This window comes from Urocitellus parryii, chromosome 4 (genome assembly GCF_045843805.1).
Source record: "Urocitellus parryii isolate mUroPar1 chromosome 4, mUroPar1.hap1, whole genome shotgun sequence".
Lineage (NCBI taxonomy): Eukaryota > Metazoa > Chordata > Mammalia > Rodentia > Sciuridae > Urocitellus > Urocitellus parryii.
Genome location: NC_135534.1, coordinates 32266331 through 32293636, shown reverse-complemented (window position 1 = coordinate 32293636; position 27306 = coordinate 32266331). Strand labels below are relative to the sequence as shown.

At 35.5% G+C, this 27306-nt stretch overlaps 1 protein-coding gene across 5 annotated transcripts in view; it reads left to right on the top strand.

Moving 5' to 3' along the window:
• The window catches only part of Hipk3 (homeodomain interacting protein kinase 3), a 93665-nt gene that overhangs the window by 2015 nt on the left and 64344 nt on the right, over window positions 1-27306 (top strand). The window lies entirely within an intron of this gene.

Genomic DNA, 27306 nt, shown 5'->3' with positions numbered 1-27306 from the left:
TAGATTCTGCTTATGTTTGCAAGTGCAGTGCTAATTTTATACAATGAGCAATGATAAGGTTTAGATAGATCATGATTAAGCTTAGTATTTTAAGTAAACAAAATATGATCGACCTTTAAAATTGTTTTTATAATTTTATTGATTATTTTATGCCTTCATGCCACTTACTAGTAATTGAAATTTGACCAACCAGAATTCTTTTAAGTCAGCAAGGCATTTCTTGGTATATTCATGGCTGCATTCATAATGTGTAGGGAACTTGTATTTTATGAAATATAATGCTTAACCTGTATGAGCTTTGTTTTCCTAAAATTTAAAAATTATTTTTATGTGTGTTAAGGTAAAGATGTGCAAAAATATTTGATTTTGGGTGTTTTTTTTTTTTTTTGTATTTATGGAAAATTTGTTCCTTAGATCCTTCCCTACTCCCCACTTTTTTCTAAGAAAAAAATATTTGTGGAGAACTGTATATTTAAAAACTATGTTTTAAACAGGTAAGGTGAGCCTGAAGTCTAGAACAGGCTGGCCATTAAATGTTTCAAATTTATATTTGGACATTGCTGACTACAGTAGCTAAACATACATATTAGGCAAGCAGATCATAACATGGTGAGACAGTCGTAGTTTATTGTCATAATATTTTTTCCATTGAACTACTCATTATCTTGTTTATAAACCAGTCATTAGCTTCTGGGCATGGGGTTTTAAAGTCACATTAAAGTGGATGGTTTGTATGAGATAATTCTTATAAACATGCTTGAAAAGAAGCTGTAGATCATATTATTTTAATTTTTTAGATGTTCTGTCGTAGGATACCATAAAGTAGCAAGTATGGTGCTGATATATAGGCTTTACATTTAAAGTATTGAAAGATTTTTTTTTTTTTTGGTAAGGGAATTGAACCCATGAGCACTTTTCCACTGATCTACATCTCCGACACTTTTTATTCTTATTTTATTTATTTTTCTTCAAACCAGAGATTAAACCCAGGGGCACTTAATAATGAACACATCCCCAGCCCTTTTCATTTTGAGACAAGTTCTCCCTAAGTTGCTTAGGGCCTTGCTAAGTTACTGAGGCTGGCCTTCAACTTGTGATACTCTGGCCTCAAACTCCAGAGTACTGGGATTACAGGCGTGTACCACCATGCCCAGCTCTTTTTTCTTTTCTTGCAACTTTAAAAAACATCAGCTATTAAATTAACTTTTTGATTGAACTTTTGTTTTTAAATATTGATTCATGAACACTGAAGTAATACGGAAGGAGGAAGGGGAAAATGCTAACTTCAGAATGTGGAAATATTGTTACTCAAACATGATTCATATTCATGTAAATGGCATACTTGTTTGAATATTATTTTCCATTTGAATGATAAAAATGATTCTGGTCACTGTTGAAGTTAAGTTTGTCAGGTAAGAGGAGTTAACTTACTAAATGCTGTTCTCATTGTAGCAGTTCAGCAAGTATGATGATAGGTAGACTAGAGTTACACTATTGATGGTTAATTCAAAGGCATAGAGATGTAGTTGCCATTACAACTTTACCTGCGTTTGGATGTGAAAAGATGTCATGGCAACATTTAGATTAAAGGATTTCTAAAGAACTTTGAAATTCTCCATATTTAAAATATCCTTCTACTAATTCATGTGTCCTAACTATTAGAGGACACAGAATAAGTTGATATATCATTTTATTGTTGCTGCCAAAATAAATATTTCTGTTTAAAATTTGTGGGTTGCAGCTGTCCTAGTTTCTTAATGTTTGAAATTGATACTTCCAATGTGGTATGGTGAACTTGGAAGTTACTTCTGAGGACAAACTACTAAAACTTGTTAAAATGGAAGACTATATCAACTTTTAATTTTTTTATTTTTAAAGTTACTCACCTTCCTCTACTCTGTAACTGGGATGTAGTATTATTTTTCTTTGTGGGAACAAAGAAAATTTTTGCAGGAAACTTTGTCATGGGCAAATTTTATATGATACAAATGTAATTCAAGAGAAATTATCTTAAATGCCCTTACTGATTCTGGATCCAGTTGTTTAAAAGACATATGCTGCTGGACATGGTGGCACATGTCTGTAATTCTGGGGGCTCTGGAGGCTGAGGCAGGAGGATCGAAAGTTCAAAGCTAGCCTCATCAACTTAGTAAGGTCCTAAGCAACTGAGCCAGACCTGTCTCAAAATAAAAAAATAAATAAAAAGGACTAGGGGTGTGGCTCAGTGATGAAGCGCCCTGAGTTAAATCTCCAGTACTAAAAGGGTTGGGGGAGTCATATTTTTGCCTAGTACCTTTAAGCACTTAACATAACTTGAATAAGGATAGTTTTGAATCATTGGAGATTTAGGATAGTCAGAGTATGTGTCTTCAACTTAAGGAAGTATATATAGTTTACTTCTTTCGGTTGGGTTGGGACAGTTAAGAGTGGTTTGGGGAAAAACAGTATTAATGTGCTGCTGCTGCAGCTTTGTCATAGCTGTCTTTAGGATCTCATTCATTTTGGACCAAAGTAGAATAGATATTTGGAGAATATGTGTTGTAAATTTTATATAAGTGCTTGTCAAATTAGACCTTGAGTTTTTTAGGGGATCAGGCTGTTCTCAGTTGGTACTTGGGCCAATGTCGCTAAACAAAGACAGCATATTGCCTTGATTCTGAGACACCACTGATATGTTAGGGACCAAGAGCTTCTGCTTTTATTACTTGTGAGGAAATTAGAAGAGATGAGTATTGTCAAGATTGTATTTTTAGGGTGGCTTCTGTGGTTTGGGGACACTGAGCAGATTTACTTGGTCTTTTTTTTCCACCCCATGGTACTGGATGGGTACTTTTACTGCTGAGCTACATCCCCAGCCAAACCCCTGCCACCCCTTGAAATTGTCTTGCTTGAGTTGTCCAGGCTGGCCTCATACTTGTAGTCCTCTTGCTGCAGCCTCCCAAGTCACTGGGCTTACAGGCATATGTCACTATGCCAGGCTAATTTTGTCTTAATGGGTAGTTAATGCCAAGTTGGTACTTTAGAAAGCTCTTGTTTTCCAACAAAGTTTTTGTTTGTTTTTTGTTTCCTTTTTTCCCAGTAATGGATGAACCCAAGGCCTCATGTGTGTTTGACAAGTGCTTTGCCAATGAGCTATGTCTTCAGCCTTATGTTATTTTTATTTTGAGACAGGGTCTTACTAAGTTGCCGGGGCTGGCCTTAACTTGTGATCCTCCTGCCTCAGCATCCCAAATTCCTGTGTTACAGGCATTTGCCACCCCCCGCCAACAGAAAGTTTTTGAAATGAAAGAAACCAAGGACAGTACTTTTGATCTTAAATGAATTTTGTTAACTCAAATCATATGATTTCTCTAATTTTCTAAAGTGAAAATTTTCACTCCCCTGGGAGTCTGAGTAGGAACGAGGATGTGAGGCAGGTAAGAAGGGCGAAGCTGGGAAATAGTAGGGGGAAGAGTTAGGCTTAATTAGATTTGGGAGACCAAATATGTTTAAGTGTTCATGTTGCTAGAGATCAGAGTTCACATAGTTAATAAAGACAGAAAAATTTGTGATAGCTTCAGGGAATGACCAGGAATAAACTGGTGATATCTACTCAATAATCAGTCTTGTGAAATAACTTAATTTTTAAAATCCTTTTTTTCCTCCCTGCCTCTTTCTTTGTCCTTAGTTTTATGTCTTATATCTGAAACAGTTTCCCTTAATGTAGAACTTAAAGGTGATAAACTTTTCATATAACTTGAAAAAAATCTTATAGACCTAACCTGAAATCAGAAGCATGGAAAGCATAAAATATAACTTATAAGATTCATTTTTAGTTTTTGAAGATCCTTAATAATACTAAAGCTGGGTGCGGTGGCTCGCACCTGAAATCCCAGTGACTCTGGAGACTAAGGCAGAAGGGTTGCAAGTTCCATGCCAACCTCAGCAATTTAGGGAGGCCTTGTCTCAAAATGAAAAATAACAGGAGGATACATGGGGGCAGGAAATATGGTGGAATGAGATGGACATCATTACCCTAGGTACAAGTATGACTCCACATATGGTGTGACACTATAATGAGTACAACCAGAGAAATGAAAAGTTGTGTACAGGAATCAAAGTGCATTCTGCTTTCTGTGTTTTGTCTGTTCAATAATACAAGGAGAATCTTGTAGGCTTGGTAAACTCTATGACTTTAGATATATAATGCTACAGTTTTAAATAGTTAATAAGTTAGAGGGATAACATTGAAAATACATACCTCATTAAAATAAATAAGTTAATAAAGTGAAAAATAAAAAGGATTGGGGGGGCTGGGGTTGTGGCTCAGTGGTAGAGCGCTTGCCTAGCATGCATGAGGTACTGGGTGCGATCTCTTAGCACCACATAAAAAAATTAAATAAAATAAAAAGGATGGGAATGTTGCTCAGTGGTAAAGCACCTCTGGGTTCAATCCTTAGTACCCCAAACCAAAAACGAAACCCAAACAAACAAAACTAAGCTACATATAATACTATATGAATTTAGGTTTTTCAAACTATGAATAAAACTCAAGACTTTTGATACCTGTCACAAAATCCATTTTACCTTCTGACGTAAACATCCCCCCCAACCTTTTTTTTGTTATTGTTGGTGGTGGTGGGCATGGAATCAAGGCTTGGCATATGACAAGCATGTCCTCTACCCCGGAAGTATACTTCCAGCCCAAGCATCTCTTTTTTTAAATGACTAGATTTCCAGATTTATTTTTACCTTTCATTTTCTTTTCTGTTAATCTTTATTTCTTTCTTTTTAAACAATAGGATTACACTTAAAAGAAAAAGTTGGAGACTTAATTTCGGGAAGAAGAATAAAGGGAAATGTAGTATTTGCTCTTTTGAGCTATAACTTTTATCTTTTGGACAAAAAATCTAAGTTGTGATAGATTGATTGTTTAGTGTTACCTTTTGGTCTTATTGAAAGTAAAGAATTGCCAGAGTTGGTCACATGTAATTCCTTTCATCCCCCCATGATTGATAATGCTAGAGCACATTTTCTAATTGGAATAAAAATTTTTAGTTATAATAGGGATTAAAATAATCAGATTATTAGAGTGTCATTCCCTTTTAAAAATTTTATAGCTATTTATTATAAATTACATTTGATTACATATGAATTACCAAGAAAATTGTATTAATGTTTGATTAAAACTTGGTTGTATTTAAGTAGCCAGTTATTCTACCTTAAAAATTAACAAAAGTGTTTGATTTGCTAAAAACATTTTTATTAACTTCAAATTCGTTAACTTTCCCATACTTTGTTGCAATTTATTAGTAAATTTATACAAAATATTTTATTTTAAAAACAAAATTGTAAATTTTGAAACATTTGCAGGAAATAACTCCACTTATAAAATGTTTCCTGTCTTATGAAGCAGTTACATGAAATGTTAAGGCCAAAACATTTCATATTTGTATGTTTCAACTGTGTTTTGTCTGTTCAATAATACAAGGAGAATCTTGTAGGTTTGGTAAACTCTATGACTTTAGATATATAATGCTACAGTTTTAAATAGTTAATAAGTTAGATAGAGTGATAACATTGAAAATTGAACCTGACTTTCCAGGGACATAGCTTCCAAATATAATTTATATTAGTAATTCTGAGGGCTTTAAGTATATAATTTATTACAACTTCTATTGGGAAATTAAATAGGGTTTGGTGACATAAAATCACAATGAAAATTATAGGTTATGTTGCCATATAGCCCGTGGCTAGATGCTGTGCTTCACTACATTCTTAAAATGGCAGAAATCATGTTCTGAGTCAAGTGTAATCAGACAGTTTTGGTGGAGACAGTATTAGTATCATTGTTATTTTTTTTCCCTGCAGTATATTAATTGTAGTTTATGTTTTAATATAAAATTAGATAAGGATAATACTGGGTTAAAATATTGGATTTGTATTCTATTTAGTATGTTTTAAGTAGTTTTTGTAGCTGGGTCATAGACTAGCCACAGAAAAATAAAATTTTATTATAGCAGATACAAAAATGATAAAATATTTTTTAAAAAAAATATTTTTATAGTTGTCGATGGTCAACAACTTTTAAAAAATTTATTTATATGTGGTGCTGAGACTCTAACCCACTGCCTCACACATGCTAGGCAAGTGCTATACCACTGAGTTATAATCCCAGCCCCTGATAAAATATTTTTAAGTGGTTTTTTTATTAGAGCATTGTAATTGTACATAATAGTGGAGTTTTTGGACATTCATAAATTTATATAAGCTCATTTGCTCCATTTCAATTCCCAGTACTTCCCCTTTCTCTCTTCTCCTTCTTCCTTCTGCTGCCTTTCCTGTATAATGTTGGCCTTCCTATTTTTTAATTGGTGCATTATAGTTATATATAAAAGTAAAATTCATTGTGATGTAGTTATATATGTATGCATATACCTTAATACCTTAATTTGGTCAATTTCATATCCCTGGTTCCTCACTTTTCCCATTTCTTCCTTCCTCTCCCCTTCTAGTCCCTTCCCCTACTCCACTGCTCTCCCTTCTATAAAATATTTTTTATGAAAACCATTTTTTTTTTTTTTGTACTGAGGATTGAACCCAGGGATGCTTAACCACTGGGCCACATCCCCAGCCCTTTTTATTTTTTGAGATAGGGTCCAAGTTGCTTAAGGCCTTACTAAGTTGATAAGGCTGGCCTTGAATTCCAGATCTTCCTGCCTAAGTCTCCTGAGCTGCAGGAATTACAGGCGTATGCCTCCGTTCCTGGTTAAAAAATATTTTATCTAGTTCATGTTCTATTCTCAGTATAGCAAAATCAAAAATTAGACTATCAAACTGGTTAGCCTTGATAAAAAAAGTTTATAACAAAAATAAAATTGATAAAGTTCTTCCCCCCTTTCTTACCAGTACTGGGGATCAAATCCAGGGCCTTGTACATGCCAGGAGAGCATTATACTACTAAGCTACATGATTTTTCTTTTATATTTTGAGACAAGGGCTGACTGTGGTGCCAGGCTGGCCTCAAAATTGCGATTCTTCTGTTTCAGTCTTGTGTGTTGCTGGAGTTACTGGCCTGTGTCACTATGTGCAGCCAATAGTATAATTGTCTTATATAAGTATACTATGTTAATTTAAATCAAGAGAAGGTCCTATTTTTTAGTTCTAGTTAGTAATCCAGTTTTCTTGTTCTCCCATGTTCTTTCTGGACATGCACAGTTCTCATATTTATTGAGAAAATTGTGTTAGGTTTGCTTTCTTTTTTTTTTTGGTACCGGGGATTGAATTCAGGAGCACCCAACCACTGAGCCACATCCTCAGCCCTATTTTGTATTTTATTTAGAGACAGGGTCTCACTGAGTTGTTTATCGCCTCACTTTTTTTGCTGAGGCTGGCTTTGAACTCATGATCCTCCTGCCTCAGCCTCCTGAGCCCCTGAGATTATAGGTGTGTGTACTGTGTCCAGCCCTGGTTTGCCTTTTCTAACTATATTTCTTCCTCCTATATGTGGAATGCAATGTCCTCCAAACTTCATTCCTTTACCAACCTGTGGAAGGAAGATTAAAAGCAAAAACATTTTGAAAGGTACCTTTAAGGTTGAAATTACAAGCTGTAACTTACTTGAAACCACTATATGAAAGAGATGTTACTTCATTTGTGTAGATTTATGTGTTTTGTTTTGCAGTGCTGCTTATCCACCCTAGGGCTTGCTATGTCTTAGGCAAACACTCTACCACTGAGTTACACATCCAGCCTGATTTATCCTGGGCCCCCTAAAGTAGAAGTATACACGGGGCATGTATTATGTTGTTACCCCTACTATAATTATGTATAATCTACATAATGAAACTTGACAATTTGGTGACATTTTGATATTTTTAAACATATGTATTTAAAAGTGAATTCTGTATGGAAGCTCACTTAGGGAGTGTTGGGATTGTAAAATAATTGCTGCCAATAGCTTTGAATAGAAAATTCTTGGAGTGTTTGACTTGCCAGTTGTCCTGTTTAAGCCTAGTGTGGCATTTCTGAAAGTATTTCTGGTGGCTCGTTGTTTTCTTTTCTTTTTTTTTTTTTGAGATAGGGTCTTGTCATGGTTGCCTACATTGGCCTTGTGCTTTTATTCCTTTCTCAAGGAAAGAATGGTTCAAGGGATCCTCTTGCCTCAGCTTCCTGAGCAGCTGAGATACAGGTGTACACCACCACTCCTGGCTTTCTAGTGGCTATTTAACTTGCAAAATCTCTTTAAAGTGTTTTCTTGCAAATGATATATCTAGCCTGAAATTGTTTCCTGTTAATTAGATTGGAAGAAGATGAAATATCTCACTTCATGATTATTAGAAGTTACAGACCATTATTGGGAAAGTTTATATTTAAAACATTTGTGAAAGTATCTGAATTGTTCCTTCAGGTTGGGGACCATGGTCTACAGGTTTTATATTGCAAGTGCATAACAGGTTATTGGGGAATCAAATATGTTATTTTAAAGCAGTGAAATGCTGACATGCTTATATTTCACTTAAATACCTTACTTGAAGTATGACATCTTTATTGTCTAGTTTTATAAGTACCTGACCAAATACTTGTAAATGTATCATCTGCACATTTGATTTGTCAAAACCATGCTGTTTCCTGTACTGAGGTCAGGGTGCATGAGCTTCTGAATCTAGTGCAAACAGTATACACAAGTGTGCTTTTATTCCTTTCTCAAGGAAAGGAATGGTTCTTCATCCCTCAAAGATGACTCCTTATTCTCTATGTGGATTAAATTCTAGATTGTGTTTTTCATATCTTTAGTTTGTCCAAGAATGTCAAGTACCCCCTTTCTCTTGACTCTTTCTCTTTAACCTTGTAACATTCTCAAGGGATCTTAAGCAGCCATTTACAAGTGGGCCTCCTCAAATCTGTGAATGTTTCCTTTTTCTGTTTCTTCCAAATTTCTTCAACATTTATTCAGTGTAATTCTGTCCATTCTGTTCTAGTAAAATTATTCCCATTAAACTGCCCAGTAGTTTTATTCACGGTTTATGTATTCATTCAGAAGATTGAATCTATAGTGTCTCCTACACAATTTTGAGCTTTCAACCCATATTTCGAACTGTGGAATGATTTCTATATTTTTTGCCCCACGGTACCTCAAATTGAGTTGATTATCTTATTTCCAAATTTGTTTCTTTGTATTCTACATTTGGCATCCTCATTCTATTACAGTTTGATTTTGAAACTTTAAATCTGAAAATATTTGTATCTTGTGGGTGTATTAATAAGAACTGAACAACTGCACCCTGCCAAGCACCATTTGGCAGTATTTGTCATTATCAAAGTCTCCTTTCTGGGAATGCTATACTAAGAAAATTAAAAATGTAAAAAACCCGTTTATATGAAAATGTTCATTGCAACTTGAATAAATGGTGAAAAAAATTGGAAAAAAAGCAATCCAGTAAAGATATGCACATAGTAAAATGGTACATTGTTTTTTAAATTAATTTATTTTTTATTCCAGTTTGTTATATATGACAGTAGAATGCATTACAAATCATATTACACATATAGAGCACGCTTTTTCATATCTCTAATTGTATACAAAGCATAGTTACACCATTTGTGTTTTCGTACATGTACTTAGGGTAATGATGTCCATCTCCTTCCACCATCTTTTCTACCCCCATCTCCCTCCTTTCCCCTCCCACCCCTTTGCCCTATCTAGAGTTCATCTAATCCTCCCATGCTCCCCCTCCCAATCCCACTATGAATCAGCCTCCTTATATCAGCATTTGGTTGTTTGGAATTGGCTAACTTAGCATTATATTCTCCAACTCCATCCATTTACCTGCAAATGCCCTGATTTTATTATCTTTTATTGCTGAGTAATATTCCCTTGTGTGTATGTACTACGGTTTCTTTATCCATTCACCCACTGAACGGCAGTACACTGTTATTTATTTTAATATTTATTTTTTAATTGGACACAATATTTTTATTTATTTATTTATTTATCTCAATATTTTTATGTGGTGCTGAGGATCGAACCCAGGGCCTCGCATGTCTAGGCAAGCGCTCTACTGCTGAACCACAATCCCAGCCCAGTACATTGTTATTTAAAATAGTAGTTAAGATACCCCGTGAAAGAACAAATGGATATGTCAGGTTATACATGTATTTTGATTGTTTAATAAAATATACATTAAAATGACTGGAAGGATATAGATTATTTTTCCCTGAACATTTTAAATTTTATAATAATCAAACAATTTAAAGATGATTGCTGTACTGAAATTCAGCCTCTTCCTGGTATGAATAATGTGTGCTTTTCTTGATTTTGTAATTAAACATTTTAAAATTCATATTACTTTACCCATTTATTCTAACAGTATGTTTCCAGGTAATGTTACTGGCTTAGTGGTAATTTTTTCTTAATCAAGTTCCATGGTGCTGTGAATAAATAATATTTTAAATATTACTGTGGTAAACATTGCTATACAATAACTTTTTGATATATGCATCATTCATAATTAATAGGTAATCATTCTTTTTGCTTCTGAAGTTCTGTATAGTGTCTTGTGTAAATGCCTGAAAAATGGTATGAGGTCAGTTTTGGCACTTTTAGTTGTTTGAGAATCAGTTTCTCATCAGTAAACTGTAACTACTTTGCAGCCATTTTCAGTCAACTGATAAAGCCCATTTTTCTTTATTTTATTCCTTGATACTATGACTAGTCTTATTTTTTGAATTTAAATTGTATTAGTTATAAGTTGTAACTTTGAACTGAAATTTTAATATCTTTTTTATGTGTTATTGGTGTGTACTTAGAAATCTCTTCAGATAAGTATAAAGAAGTAAGTTCTGTAAGTTCTGATATGTGTAATTTTTAGTACCATGTATTGGCATGTGGCTTTTTACAACTAATTGTAAAACAAAAACCTTAAGTTTTTCTATGAGACTTGCTGTAAAAGAAAGATATTTGTGAGACTGTAAGTTCATATCAGTTTGTAGTTTTAACGTACAGCTTATACATGCAACGTAACAATGTGCCACGTAAAGTTAATGATTAGAGGAAGCCAGAGCCAAATAGAAGCAGTTCTAATAGATTTCTAAGAATTCAATGTTCTTTCTTTGAGGTACTGAGAAGCTGCTTGTTTTCTTTCCTTTTTAAGACTTTGTAAATTACATTGTTGTTCTTTAGCTTTTTCTGGCCTTCTTAAGAAGACATTGCAGATCTCCACCCTGTCCCCTTCCTCAAATTTAGTCATGAAAATAAGACAAACATATTCTCATTTCTGTTCCTCATGTTGTTTGGCTTGATGCCACAGAGACTTTCCTGAAGTCATTGGTGAAAGGCCATCTTCAGTTGACAAGATAACATGTGACAAGCCTAGGTAGTGGTATACTGTAATCCCTGCTACTGGGGATTGGGTTGGGGGTGGGGGGTGAAGGCCTGAGACAGGAAGATCGCAAGTTTGAGGCCAGCCTCAGCAATTTATTGAGATCGTGTCTCAAAATATAAAATAAAAGGAATTGGGGATATAGCTCAATGGTAGAGTGCCCCAGTACTGAAGAAGAAGAACTGACAGTGAAACTCTGAAATTTAAAATAGAAGCCAGGCCTGTAATCCCAGTAACTCAGGAGGCTGTCGCCAGAGGATTGTAAATTCAAAGCCAGCTCAGCAATTAGTGAAACCCTAAGCAATTTAGCAAGACCCCATCTGAACATTGAAAATAATAATAATAATAAAAAGGGTTGGGGATGTAGCTCAGTGATAAAAGACCCCTGGATTAAATCCTCCCCCCCCCCCAAAAAAAATTGTTTTTTGTTTTGTTTTTTGGGTACTGGGGATTGAACTCAGTCAGGGACACTCAATGACTAAGCCACATCCCCAGCACTTTTTTGTATTTAGAGACTGGGTCTTACTGAGTTGCTTAGCACCTATCTTTTGCTGAGGCTGGCTTTGAACTTATGATCCTCTTGCCTCAGCCTCCGAAGAAGAGGCGTTGGGATTACCTTGCAGAAAGAAAGAAATTTAAAAAAAGAGTTTCTACATTAGAAAAGTTTTTAAATTCCTTAAAGAGAGCACTTAAGGGCTGAGATTGTGGCTCAGTAGTAGAGTGTTTGCCTAGCACGTGTGAGGCCCTGGGTTTGATCCTCAGCACCACATAAAAATAAATAAATAAAGGTATAGTGTCCAACTACAACTAAAAAATTAATATTTAAAAAAAAGCACTTAAAATAAAGTACTATGGCTGACAACATAAATCCAGGTAGAAAAAAATACTTCTGATTTTAGCAATGTAAAACACAGTAAAAGCATATAGGATATTAATTTGGAAAGTACAAATAATTGACTTTTTTGTTACAGTTAAAATTTGAAAAGCCCTCAGATGTCTTTAATAAAACTTTTGAAAAACACCAAGTACCATAATTAAGCATATGCTGTAAATGTTGGTCTTTTTAGCTCTTTCAAATGAAAAACTTGTGTGTGTATGTGAGAAAGGGGGCTAGTAGAAGCCACTGTGACACTTTGTTGGTTTTGTAGAATTTTCCTTCTTGCGATGTAAATTACTGTAGAGTGATAATTCTCTTTCAGTTATGAATGTAGAATGTTATAATATGGGAACTACACAATGGGAATCTATAAAAGATTGTTTAGGTTAGCCCACACTCTTTGGAAAGTTTTGTAAAGCTTGATGTTGATTCTATAAATGTTCATTCAGAGCTTTGAATCATTACCTCTTATAAAGTTTTATATGTCAGCAGAATTTTTTCTTTTATTGCTGTGTTAGCTGTGGGCATTTCATCAAATTATTTATCTAGGATTTGACTTCATCTGTTGATTTATTTCATAGATAGATTGGGTTGGCAGATCTTGGTAAAGATCATTTGACCTTTGCTTTCTCAATCTTTAATGTTTTGTATTTGTCTGAAAGTTAGTTACATATATTTTATTTTTATTTATTTATTTTTTATATTTATTTTTTAGATGTAGTTGAACACAATACCTTCCTTTTATTTATTTTTGTTTTTTATGTGGTGCCGAGGATCGAACCCAGGGCCCTGTACGTGGTAGGCCGAGTGTTCTACTGCTAAGCCACAACCCCAGCTCCAGTTATATATATTTTAAATAAAAATTTTGTGGTTTTCTTTTGGCAGATTTTCTTATAGAGTAAAAAAACGTGCACTTGGCTCTCTATTAAGAGAGTTGTTTATAATCCAAACTTATATAACTGTTTACTTTTTCTAACAACCCATTGGTAGCTATTAGCCATTGAATGAAGAATTTAAAGAAAGCATTTTCTTTCGAACATGTTTTATAAAGTAAATTATAATTGTTACTCTGAAGAAAGAGCTTCAGGTGAGCTTTTTATCTTTAGCCAACCTGTCAATATTTTCATTTCTGATTTTTTACTTTGTGTAACTTTGAAAAGATCTAGGGAATTATCCATTTTATTAAGAATAATCCATTTTCTAGACCTGTTAAAGTATGGATTTGTCCTGGTAGGGTGATTTCTAACACCTTTGAAATGTCCAGCAGGTCATTTTCTGTTCCAAAAGTTGGAACGTTTTGCTAAGTCAGATGAAGCTTGTTATTTAACATGCTGATTTGTGTTACAGTCAACACATTCTCTAGATGCTTTGTTCACAATACTGCTGGAAAATACCCAAGACTTTAGTATTTTTTCAAATAAATGTTTTGTAGGCACCTCAGATAGTAGGCTCAGTTTATGAAGTTTTTAAATTATGTGGTGGTTCATTTATGTAAAATGTTTCTTTCTTATGTGAAATAGTTTAGTGTTATTTCCTGGGTAGAATATTGGTGAAAGAACATGTTAATGATAGGTATTTAAAATAGTGACAATTGATCGATGAAGTGTTAAACTCATGTACTCCTTCCACCAACTTATTCTCATATATCCTGATTTTTATTTCTAAGAAAACATGTTTTTTCTTTCATAGATATACATTTTAAGCAAATTAATAAATGTAATTACTTTTTTATTGTCTATTATGGCCGTGTAGTGATACTTTCTAATTTCTGTTATTAGAGCCTTATATTATAGGGCTCTAATAACTTGTATAGACTAGAGTTCTGTCTTTTCAAAAATGAAAGGCCTTTTTTATTGTCAAAAAGTTATTGGATCACATAATGAAATTGTATTTTAGTCTGTTGATTGAGGATATTAATAGTATGATCAAAAGCTTCAAAAATATTATGAATTAAGTAATACTTGTAAATGAAAACATATGCTGCATATGAATTCTTTTTTTTTTTCATAACCAAATTTGGCTAATCATAATTTAACCAAATCTGGCTAATAATCCCAGGGATTTGTATGCCAGACTTAAGTTTTAGTTGCTCTGGGCCATGCCTAAGGTATCAAGCAGTTCTTTCACAAATAAATGACCCTTGAATACTACCAGCCTCCTTCCAAAAGATACTATTTGCCTATCACTCATATTCTTGACATCTAATGAAGAATTACTTCCATTTAACTCATCATTTGACAAAAATTGAGAACTATAGAAAAGTTGAAAGAACAGCAAAGAATTCATGTAGTCTTTCATCAAGATTCTTCAAATGTTAACATTTTCTTCCTCTTGCCTTTACCTTTTCTCTTGATGTATGTAATATATATATATATATATCAAATTTTTTTTTTTTTTTTTACCTTTTTTTCCCCTGAACTTTTTGAGTAAGTTGCAGCCATAATGTCTCTTTAACCCTAATTATTTCCTAAAAGCAAAGACAGTTCAGTTAGGAATCTTTTAAGTTTTTTTGTGATCTGAAAAGTTTCTCAGACTTTGTTTTTTTTTTTTTTTTTCTTTGTGTTGTTTTGATATCTTCATTTGAGGAATTCTGCTAGTTAATAGAGTGAACCTCACTTTGGATACATTTGTTCTTTTGTATTTAGGAATGTCAGATGAATGTGTTTGTTTTTGTGGGCCATACAGAAATAGGCTAGGTTGATTTTGCCCATTGTAATTTTTGGGCCCCTGTTCTAGCCTAATAAAACATTTACATAGTAGGAGGAGATGCATCAAGTGAATATGTTCTGTTACTAGTGATTTTAACTTTGATCACTTAGTTATGTGCCGTATTTTGAAACTCTAAAACAGTGTCAAGAACTATAAAGGATCTTGCCAGTAAAAAGTTAGCCTGGGATGTTGGGAGAAGGTAGGAGACTCCTGGATCAGAGATAAAGGATTTTCTTATTTAGGGTTGTAGCAGTAGCCAGTGTGTCAGTCTTTGTGTTGGTTGGTTTCCTGACTCACTTTCCACAGGGTTATTTGAATAAGGCCAGGTGACTCCTGCACAAAATGAGTTGCATTAATTGGAGAGCAATCCCAAGCTTAGGAAACTTGGGATTCTTTTATCAGGATGCCTGACCTTTGCTCAAGCAAAGAGAGAGGGGTGTCATCTTTATCATACTGGACATTAAACAGTTTGCCCTTTGCTTAGGAGAGAGACACTGTCTCTATGATCCAAGTGTTTGCTGTACAATATCCTTAGAAAGAGACTCTAAAAGGGAGGCAATGTGGGGAGAAACATAAGAGCCCATAGAAATTGTCACCTAACAGCAGTATCCTGTTATTTCTCAAACTTTACACACTAGGTTTTTTTTTTTCTTCAATTTTTTTGAGACAGGATCTCCTTAAATTGTAAGTCTTCGAACTTAAAATGTTCCTGCCTTAATCTCTCGAGTTGCTGACATTATAGGCATGTACTACCCTGCCTACCTCACACCTCAGTTTTTACATCCACTGGTAATGCTTGTTTGAATTATGATTGTTTGTTGCTAGATAGTGAGTTTTAAAATTTCATTATTTCTTTTCATTTTTTTTCTTTCTTGACTTTTTTTTTTTTTTTTTTTTTTAAACCATGTCTCATACCTGCCTAATTTCCCAAATGAACTATCTGAAGGCAGGGAACTCAGATTAAGTCACAAGGCACTCAAACTGAGCAAGTCTGAAATTGTGGTCAGTTTTTCCTCTCCATTCTCTTTATTTTTGTATTTCCTGTTATCATTTGGCTCTCAGTTCTTGAAAACCAGAAACACAGTTTTGTTAATTCTTTCCTTTGTTTAGAGTTCTTCGATTTTTTTTTCCTCCTAGCTACCTGTTGATAACCAGTGCTCTTGACTTTAGTTCTTGGTTCTTTCTGCCTAGGTTCAGACTCTAACCAACTATCATCTGGACTATTCTAGAAGTCTTTCTATTGTTGTCTCCAGTGTTGTTCCTTTTTATTTTATCCTTCACAGTTTGCCTGAGGAATCACTCTAAAACAAAAATGGGAGTATATTGGTTTTCTTTTTAAAGCCCCTTTGGAGACACCACATTCTCCATAGCTCCTTAGCATGAAAGACAAGGTTCTTCAGCTCTGTCCTCCTTTTAACCTCTTTGTAAGGTTGTCCTTTTCAGTGATTGACTTTTTTCCAGCTGCCCCTTTTTTGGCCAATTGTGTTCTTGTGCAGAAGTTGGCAAACTTTGTTAAAAGGCTATTGAAAATATTTTAGGCTTTGCAACTATTTCCCTGTTTTTTTTTTTTTTTCTTTCCCAGTACTGGGGATCACACCCAGGGCCTTGCTCGTGCTAGGCAAGGGCTTTACCACTGAATTACATCCCCAGCCCTTTTTATTTTATTTTGAGACTGGGTCTCAAAATAGTTGTCCAGGCTAACCTTGAAATTGTGGTCCTCCTCCTTCAGCCTTCCAAGTAGTTTGGCTTATAGACGTGTCACCTCTGTACCAGCTACTTTTTTCTTTTAAATGACTCTTTACAGGATTCAGTCCCTAGTATTATAAACAAACAAAAAACAAAACGAACGAAAACCCAAACCCTTTATAAAAGCCATTTTTAGCTTGTGGGCCCTATGAAAATAGACTGTGCTAGTTTTGACTAATGCAATTTTTGGGTCTCTGTTCTAGCCAACTAAAACTAATATGTTATTTTCCCTCAATATTTTCTGCCCTTACAGAGCTGTTAATTTTTTAGTACATGGAATATCCTATCACTCCTACATAGACATTTCCCGTCAGTATTCAAAACTTAGACCATAGGTTACCTGCTTACTGAATCCTTTCATGCTCCTTCAGGTCATATGTCAGTCATCCCTTTTCTTTGCTCTTTGTGCCTTCTGGATCCTTATGTTACCACCCTCATTGGTGTTGTAGTTTTGTGTGTACATGTGTTTGCCTCTTGCTAGAAGGAACTCATTGAAGAAAATTTTTTGTTGTTAGATCTTCCTGTTCCTGCCTTCATTTGATTAGAAAGAAAACTTAGAAAAAAAATTGAACAAAATAGGGTATGACTGATTGGATATATTAATAAAATGTATCTATTATAGTTGTTTTTTTAATATTTATTTTTTAGTTGGACACAATACCTTTATTTTTATGTGGTGCTGAGGATCGAACCCAGGGCCTCGCACGTGCTAGGCAAGTGCTGTACCGCTGAGCCACAATCCCAGCCCCTATAGTTGTTTTTTATAACTTTTAACAAAATTATATAAAAAGAAGCTATTCGTATTCTCATACATTTTTTCCTCTTGTCATTTAAAAATTAACATAATTTCAGTCTGTGAAACTATAGCAATAGAATCAATTCCTACGTGGCTTACATCCAGTTTGCAAAATGAAAGTTATATAGTTGATGTTCCTCACTTTCCCTTTCTCTTCCTGGCATGTTTATAATTTCCATGCATGTTTTTATGCTTTTGCCTGATACTTAGTATACCTAGAAACAGTACAGTCAGCCCTCCATATCTGTAAGTTTTACATCTGTGTATTCATTGGGCAGTTTAACCAACCATGGATCAAAAATATTCAGAAAAAAATTGTGTCTGTATTAAACATGTAGACTGTTTTTCTTGTCATTGTTCCTTAAACAATGTAATATAACCATCGTTTACACAGCATTTATATTGTATTAAGTATTATAAGTAATTTAGAGATGATTTAAAGTAAATGGGAGGATATGTGTAGGTTATATGCAAATAATGTGCCATTTCACATAAGGGAATTGAACATCCATTGGATTTTAGGTATTCTTGAGGTATTCTGGAACTGATCCCCTTTGGATCCTGAGGCATGATTTTGTAACTTTGTGTCCTTTTAATAAAAGGTATTTTATAATATATGATACATGCTCTTCTGTAACTTGTTTTTTGTTCAGTATGTTTTGAGATTTAGGAAAATGAGAATGTAAGATCAACATCAGCCATATTTATGCATGGAACTTCCGTTTATTTTACTGCACTTTGTCAGTTCTACTGTGCACAATCAGTTTTATCATTTTTGAAATTGGCATGCATCTTAAAATCAGTTATGTCTTACCCTTACAATTATTATTTTTTAATTTTCTTGTTGCACATAAATATATGATGATTGTGTTACAAGCCACACTTGTGTTATATACTTCGTAGTGTATGAATAAGATACAATATACAATTGGACGTGGTGGCCCATGCCTGTAATCTCAGCAATTTAGGAGGCTGAGGCAGGAGGATTGCAAGTTCCAGGCCAGCCTCAGCAATTTAGCGAGGCCCTAAGTAATGTAGTTGAGATCTTGTCTCAAAATAAAAAATAAAAAATGGCTTGGGATGTAGCTCAGTGGTAAAAGTGCACCTGGGTTAAATCTCTTGTACAAAACAAACAAACAAAGTACAATATCCAGTCATTTTCTGATAATTAGTTTATTTCAACATTTTTTTAAAAATCACATACTATGTTGTAGAGAATATTATTTTACCAGTTTCTTTGTACTTATTTGTGTTTCTCTAGGCAGGGGATATACCTGGGAGAATTGCTACATTATAGAACATGCCTTGCTCTCTGAAGTGATTGTACTTTTTACCTAGTATTTAAGAGTTTCTGTTGCTTCACTCTTCATCAGCACTGGTTATTGTTCTTTTTTCCAGTTGGATGGATGTAAAATGACTTCTTCTTGTGTTTTTAATTTAGAATTTCCTCATTACTAGTGAGATTGGGTGTTTTTTTATTTTTGTCTTTTGGTTTGTATGTCCTTTGTGTATCACTTGTATATACCTGTGTTTATTTTTGTGCTGATGGTACTTGGGGCCTCTTGCATGCTAGACAAATGTTCTGCCAGTCCCTCACCTGTTTATATCTTTTACCTATTTTCTACCACATTTTGCCAAACATTATGACTTTACATCTTTGTTAGTTATGTGTATTGCAGATATCTTCTTCATGTCTAGGGCTTATTTAAAAAATTTTATTATTAATATTTAATATTTTTAATTATAGATGGACATAATAACTTTATTTTATTTGTTCATTTATTTTGCTGAAGATTGAACCCAGTGTCTCACACATTGCTAGACTCACTTTACCACTGAGCCACAACCCCAGCCTTCAATGGCTTATTTTTATTTCTAATGTAATTTGATGAACGAAAGTTTCAATTTTCCCCACATTTTATTGGTGCATTATAGGTACATAAAGGTGGGATTTGTTATCACATATTAGTACATGCATACAATATAACAATATAATTTGGCTACTTTATCTCCCTCTTCCCAATCACTGGTCCCCTTTCCTTTATTCTACTGGTCTCCTTTTGATTTTCATGAAATTCCCCCACTCTACCTTCTTTCCCTGTTTCCTCTCTAGCTTCCACATATAAGAGAAGAAATATGACCTTTGACCTTCTGAGTTTGACTTATTTTAGTTAACAGTGTTCTCAATTACATCCATTTGCCCAACAATGATGTAATTTCATTTTTCTCCATTGTGTATATATATATATCAAATTTTCTTCATCCATTCAACAGTTGACAGTTTTAAATTTTAATAAAGTCAAATTTGTCAGTTTTCTCTTTTCATCATTTATGCCTTTTTTGTCTTATCTGAAGAAAACTTCCTTTTCTTTCAAGCATTGATGATTAATTTGTTAAAAATTGTAGCATGAAGTTTAAACTGAAAGGTATAAAAATATAAATCTGTGTAGGTTGACCTGGGTATATACAATATTTTTAGATATTTAGAAACTCAGATTTTTTCTGCTCTTCAGTTTTTGGAATGAAAAGGTGGAAATATCTATAATTGGTGAAGAGTTTCCCTCCTCTTTTATATTTGTTCTCTGGAAGGAAATTCTAGCCCTTCAGGAGAATAATTAGAACATGTGGGTGTGAAACTATTGAAATATATATAACAAGTGACAAATATAACTTTATAAAATTCTCAAGAAAAATTCACAGGTGGTCATTCTGTGATTATAATTTTGGATATTATTAACTGGAGAAATCTAAGTTGCTTGCTTTCTCTCTCTCTCTCTTTTTTCGGTGGAGTACTTCTCTTTTTTTGGGGTAGGGTAGGGTGAGGTGGGTAATCATACTGAAGTTAAGTGGATATTTGCTAGTTTAGTTCATACAAGATATAAAGTAATTATAACTACTTTTTTTTTTCCTTCAAGTACTGGGCATTGAATCTAGGGATACTCTACCACTGAGCTACATCCCCAGCCCTTTCCTTTATTTTATTTTATTTTGAGGTAAAGAAAATAAGAGGACTGGGATATATCACTTAGTAGTAGAGCACTTACCCAGCATACATGAGGCCCCGTGTTCAATTCTTAGTATAGCAAAAAGAAAAAAAAAAAAAAAAGAGAGAGAAAGTATCAAATGTTGGTGAGGATGTAGAGAATTTAGAACCTTTGTGCATTGCTGGTGGGAATATAAAATGGTAGAGCCTCTATGGAAAATGGTATGGTCGTAACTCCAAAAATTAAAAATAGATGCCAGGCATGGTGATGCATACTTGTAGACCCAGCTGCTCAGGGGGCTGATGCAGGAGTATTACAAGTTCAAGGCCAGCCTGAGCAACTTAGTAAGAACCTGTCTCAAAAAACCAAAAAAAAAAAAAAAAAAAAAAAAAGATCTGGGACGTAGCTTAGTGGTAGAATTTTGGCACAGTATGTGTGAGGCCCTGGATTTAATATCCCTAGTACTAAGAAAATAAAAATAAAAATAGAATCACCATATGATCCAGCAGTTCTACTTCTGGGTATATAGATAAAAGAATTGAAAGTAGTATCTCCAAAGAGATACCTGTATACCCAGGTTCATCGCAACATTTGTCACAATAATTAAAAGGTAGAAGTAACGTATGTGTTGCTTATTGATGGATGAATGAATAAATAAAATGTGGCACATATGCACAATGGAGTATTGTTCAATCATAAAAAGGAAGAAAATTCTGACATGGTATAAAATAGATAAATCTTGAAGATATGCTAAGTTACAAAAAGGTAGATGAGTCTATTTATATGAGGTGTAACTAGAATAGTCATATCAGAGCAGAAAATGAGTGGTGGTTATCCGGGTGTATAGAGAAGCGAATATAGAGAATTATTATTATTATTATTATTTTTGTCACCAAAAATAAAGATTGAATCCAGGGGCCTTAACCAGTGAGTCACATCCCCAATTTAGTGAGACAGAATCTCACTAAATTGCTTAGGGCCTCTCTAAGTTGCTGTGGCTGGCTTTGAACTTGTGATCCTCCTGCCTCAGCCTCCGAAGTTGCTGGGATTACAGGCATGTACCACCATGCCCAACTGGGAATTATTTTTTTAAATGAGTAAAGAGTTTCAGTATTGAAAGGGGAAAAATGTTTGCATGGGGGTGATGATTGTACAATATTCTGAATATTTATTGCTTCTGAATAGTATAATTAAAAATGGTTAAAATGGTAAGTTTTATGTTATATTTTACTACAATTAAAAAAAGAAACATTTTTAAATTGGAGATAAGGAGAAGAAAGTTGAGTAAGGATGATGCAAGGCATTATAGCCTTTTATTGAATATTTTTATGCCAGTGAACACTTAATAAAATTGTGCATAAGTTTGGCAGAAAATTATTTAGAAGTTTTCTCCTAATAAATTGGATATGTTAGCAAAGTATTTCTTTCTGTCCCCTCCATTTCCTAGAAGAAAGGAAATGATACTATGTGTAATAATAATAAAAAAAATAAAAATATCTCACTATGGTTAGTAGTTGGCAGACCCATGACTGTGGGTGTTGGTATTGGTTATATTGTGTTTGATAATTGTGAAATAATGAACAATTTGTATAGGGTTTTGTGGAGAGCCATTCTCACATGTGACTGGGCAACTCCCGGTTTGGGTCTGAGGCGCTCTGGCTAACTGTGTCGGAGCTTTCCCGGCCCTCTCCTGATGAGAGAGCCCATCCATGTGGGGGTGTGACTGACCACTGACCCCGGGTGCCAATCACTGACCCTGACCTTGGAGTGCGGCCCCCCTCAACCTTCATTGGATGGAATTCTCCCCTGAATTTCTTGTTCCCCAATAAAAGGCTACTCCCTGGCGTGCTCGCTCACTCTCTCTCTTGCTAGCCCTGAGTAATCCTTGCTGCCCTACCGGGTGGTTCGAGGTAGGAACCAGAGAGGGGAGCCGGCTCGAACCTGGTCATAGAAAAAGGTAACTGAGTCTGTGTGTTTTATTTCGATCTCGCTAGCTAACTTTTATGCCAAGAACCTCATTAATGAAACCAATGTGCTGGTCGCTTGGTGGAATTGGTGCCCAACGTGGGGCTGCGAGCAAATATTTTCTATCAGGCTCTGTACAGAAGGCGAATTCGGACCATACGTCTCACATGCACTTTTTAGTTCCTTAATGGTTTTAAATGGGATTACAGTATGAACTCTAACTCTCTGATCTTGCTCATTAACTTGCTCAAAAACTGGAAAAAGTTGAAAACCGCTAGTATCCTCCCCAGCTTCCTGTGCTTTTTCAATACCTCGCTGGAACAGGGTAAGAAAAGTCTTTGTTAATCCAGTGTACCTGTTAAATTTTGTCCTTTTAGCAGGTAATGGCCGAATTTGAATAGCCTGGGCAGGCGGTGTTAAATGCAGCCTGTTAAAATTTCTCTGTAAGTCCTGAATTTCAACGTCTGATTCTTCCTCCTCGGACTTCCGAGTCATGGGTAGACTCTGTGCTGTCGCCATTTTGAAATTGGGCTTCTAAGCCACGTGGCAGAGAAGAACTCTGTGCCCCTCTAAGAATTTCTTCCGGATTTTCCTCCCCAGGAAGATCCTCTACCTCTTCCGGAGGACTTTCTAGGACTGCAGAGGTTTCTTCTCTATGATGTTCCTCTCTATAATCTTCCTGGGGGCTAGCCTGAATCCTGCAAGTTTAAAGTCACATTCTTAACCTTTGGTTTAGCCCCTAGTGCCTTTGTTTTTAAAGGGCTCAAGGGAAAGGGAATTAACTTAGCCTCAGGCGGATTTTCCATTTGAATAGACCTAATAGCTCTCTGAATGCCTTTTAATAGGTCTTCAGGGGGCCACAAACTCTGGCCCATATATTCAAAAAGACAAACTTCCAGAGCCTTCCAAGTTTTCTGAATATTTTCTGTGCCTCCAGGTAATTCATCAGAAAGACAAACTTTTTGTAACTTCCTTCCTAGTTTCTCTCAAGTAAGTAAATTTGGAGACTCTTGTTCACAAAACCAAGGACAATATTCGCCTACAATCTTTAAGAATTGTAATAACTGAGCTTTCTTTATCTGTTTTCCTTTCTGATTAATTATACTGTCTAAAATAGTCAGATACATTTCCTTATCCGTAGAAGTTGAATTTCCCATTTTAATTAATTTAACGTCTCTTTCCTTCAATATCTCCAGGTACTTTTGTGACCCAAATTGTCACCACTTCCTTTATCTTTATCTTTATAGCGTGCTCCCACTCAATCTAACTAATCTAGAATGCCCCCCTCGTGGGCGCCAATTCCACCAAGCGACCAGCGCATTGGTTTCATTAATGAGGTTCTTGGCATAAAAGTTAGCTAGCGAGATCGAAATAAAACACACAGACTCGAAATAAAACACACAGACTCAGTTACCTTTTTCTATGACCAGGTTCGAGCCGGCTCCCCTCTCTGGTTCCTACTTCGAACCACCCGGTAGGGCAGCAAGGATTACTCAGGGCTAGTAGGAGAGAGAGTGAGCGAGCACGCCAGGGAGTAGCCTTTTATTGGGGAACAAGAAATTCAGGGGAGAATTCCATCCAATGAAGGTTGAGGGGGGCCGCACTCCAAGGTCAGGGTCAGTGATTGGCACCCGGGGTCAGTGGTCAGTCACACCCCCACATGGATGGGCTCTCTCATCAGGAGAGGGCCGGGAAAGCTCCGACACAGTTAGCCAGAGCGCCTCAGACCCAAACCGGGAGTTGCCCAGTCACGTGTGAGAATGGCTCTCCACAGGGTTTAGATCGGCTGAAGTTTATTAGAGGAATGGAAAAGTAATGCCTGTCTTTTTCCATTTAGTTTGCTGTCACAAAACCCCTGGGTTATTTATAATGGGCATAAACTTACTGCTCATAGGTCTGAGCTGGGAAGTCTCAAGATCAAGGCATCAGCAGGTGCAGTGTCTGGTAAGGTTTGGCTGTCTGCTTCAAAGATGGCTTCTTCTAGCTGTAATTTCCCATGGCCAAAGGAGTGATTTCACCTGTGTGAAGGAGTGAACAAGTTCCTTCCAGCCTTTTTTTGTAAGGACATGCCTCCCATTCATAAGGAGGGATCCCTTATGACCTAATTACCACCCAAAGTTTCCACTTAATGCCATCACCTTGAGGGTTGGGTTTCAACATAGGAATTCTGGGCAGGATAAAAACATTGAGCACATAGCAGGTTAAAGTACCTGAATGACAAAGCCCGAGGAATGGAAGCTTATTTCTTGCTCTAATAGGAGTGTTCACTATCCTCTGAGTAATATTTTATAGGCAGTTCTAGCTTACAAAGGGATAGTATTTCAAAACATAGTCAATTGATAAGAGCAAATGACAAAGTCATGAATAATATAGCTTCTCAGGGTAACACAGTATATATTGCAATTAAAAATAATAGGAAATAATATTGTGTCAAAGCAGTGTTTTGGACTTTGTGGGCTATATTAACTCCTGGGTATACAGCAGTAAAATACATAAACACTGCGTATAACATGGTCTTAATCAGGTCATTAGTTTATCTGATGGAGGGTAAGAGAAGGGAAGAACTTAATACCTGGATGTGGCAGGGTCTTGAAGTGGTCAAGTTAATTAGTAATTTGTAGTTCTTTTCTAGTAGTCTATCTCCAGCACCACCACCTCCACCTTCTTCTGATATTTGCTCTTTGTTTGTATATTATGTGATATTCCTATCTGTATTTATTTTCTACAGTCCCCTTTGAAAGAAGTCCTACAGAGTACAGTGAATTAGTTGGTGATTATGACTTTTCCTAAGCTTCCCTTTGTTTATCCAAGTTGGGGTTTTGGGTTGATTGTTTGCCTTCTAACTTGTGTATTAGGAAAGAGAAGATAGGAAGAGCAAGATTCAGAAATAACATCACTTTCTCTAATTGCTCTAGGTTAATTACTTAGGTCTTACTTGTTCAAGTAACACGTTCATTTAACATGGCATGCATTGTCCTAGAGTAGTATGCATTAATCCTGTTTTCTGGGACTTCATATTCCCCCACCTCCCAGACTTGAGGACTGAATTGGTAGGACTTCATTTGCCAAGGGGTTCTGTACAGACTAGGTCATTGGTTCTCAGATTTAATGTGAATCAAGTGCCCATGGATACATAAACAGATGCTTGGACTATATTACAGAACTACTGCATCAGGAACTTTCTGGGTAGAACTTTCATTGTTTATTTGTTTGGTTATTAATGAAACATGTAAACATTCAAATATAGACATCATGTTATTATGAACACCTATGTTCCCATTGTCAAGCTTCTATAACAATTTGTGGTTAATTTCATTTTATCCATATCCCTGTCTACTTTCCCCTGTTCTGTATTATTTTGAACAAATCCCACATTATTAATCTCTTTTGTCATTATGAAACACAATACATTATAATAGGTTCCTAGATGATTAAAAAACTGTTGGGATAGGTAATATTTGTATGTGGTTAAAAATTAAAGGGAGGGGCTGGAGATATAGCTCAGTGGTAGAGTACTTGCCACTACTCCCTTCCTGAACCATGCACTAAACAAAGTGGTAGAAAAGGATTTACTGTGAAAAGCAAATCTTTTAATTGTTCTGGTATTCTTGTTATTCTCCTCTAAGGCAAAGAAACTCACAATTTCTTTTATATATCTACAGAATCTATAGTTATTCAATGCTTATGAAAAAATATAATATTCCTTTTTAATTAAACACATGGAAATACCTTACTGTAAAGTACACATTTGTCTGAATCTTGGTTCTTTTACATAGCAATATTATCTTGGGAATCAGGTCATAACAGTAAATACTTTTTTTTTTTGGTATTGGGGACTTAACCCAGGGGCACTCTATCACTGAGCTATTTCTCCAGTTCTTTTTAGTTTTTACTTTGAAACAGGGTCTTGCTAAGTTGTTTAGACTGGCCTTTAACTTGCGATCTTCTTGCCTCGGCCTCTAGAGTTCTGGGATTACTAGTGCATTCCACCATGTCTGGCTATTTTTTTTTTTTTTAATGATAAAAAGCAATCCATTTATTAGACTGGATTCTGTGGGCCATGACTTCAAACAGGCACTGTGAGGATGTCTTGTCTTTCCTTTCTGGTATGTCTGGGCCAGAACCAGCTGGAGGCTCATTACTCACACTTCCACACTGACGTGGATGACCACATAAGCTGCCCCAAGTACTTACATGTGGCCTCTCTTAATAGTCTGGGCTTCCTTACAGCATGGTGGGCTCAGGGTTGTCAGATTTGTTACATGGCAACTCAGGGCTGCAAACACTCATATTTTAAGCAACATGGCAAAAATCACAGTTATCTCTCTTGGAGTTGTCAAACATGAGACCAGCCAAAATCATGGGGAGGTACATTGATCTGTATCACACAACTGATAGAGTGAAAAAGAATTTGTGGGCAGTTTTTTTTTTTAACTTTTTAAAAAATATTTTTTAGTTGTTGATGGACCTTTATTTTATTTATTTGTATGTGGTGCTGAGAATTGAACTGAGTGCCTCACACATGCTAGGCAAATGCGCTGCCCCTGAGCCACAACCTCAGCCCTGTGGCAGTTTTTAAACCACCAAAGGAGGGAATCTGGAAATGAACTCACCCTTCCTTTGAGAAATAAAGACAGTCCCAGAAAGTGTCCAGAATGTTTTCAAGGCAAACCCAACAGGTGGGAGAGCATGATGGGAAGCAGGGCTTTGGACTCAATATCCAGCTGTAGTCATTCTATGAATTGAACCTTGGTCAGAGAAGCAGGTTGGGTCTGCTGGCTAGTGCCATAATTACATGACTAGCAAACTTCTAGTGCCTTGTATTACAATAGCCATTCTTGCCACTCATGTCTATGGGCTGTGGGCAAC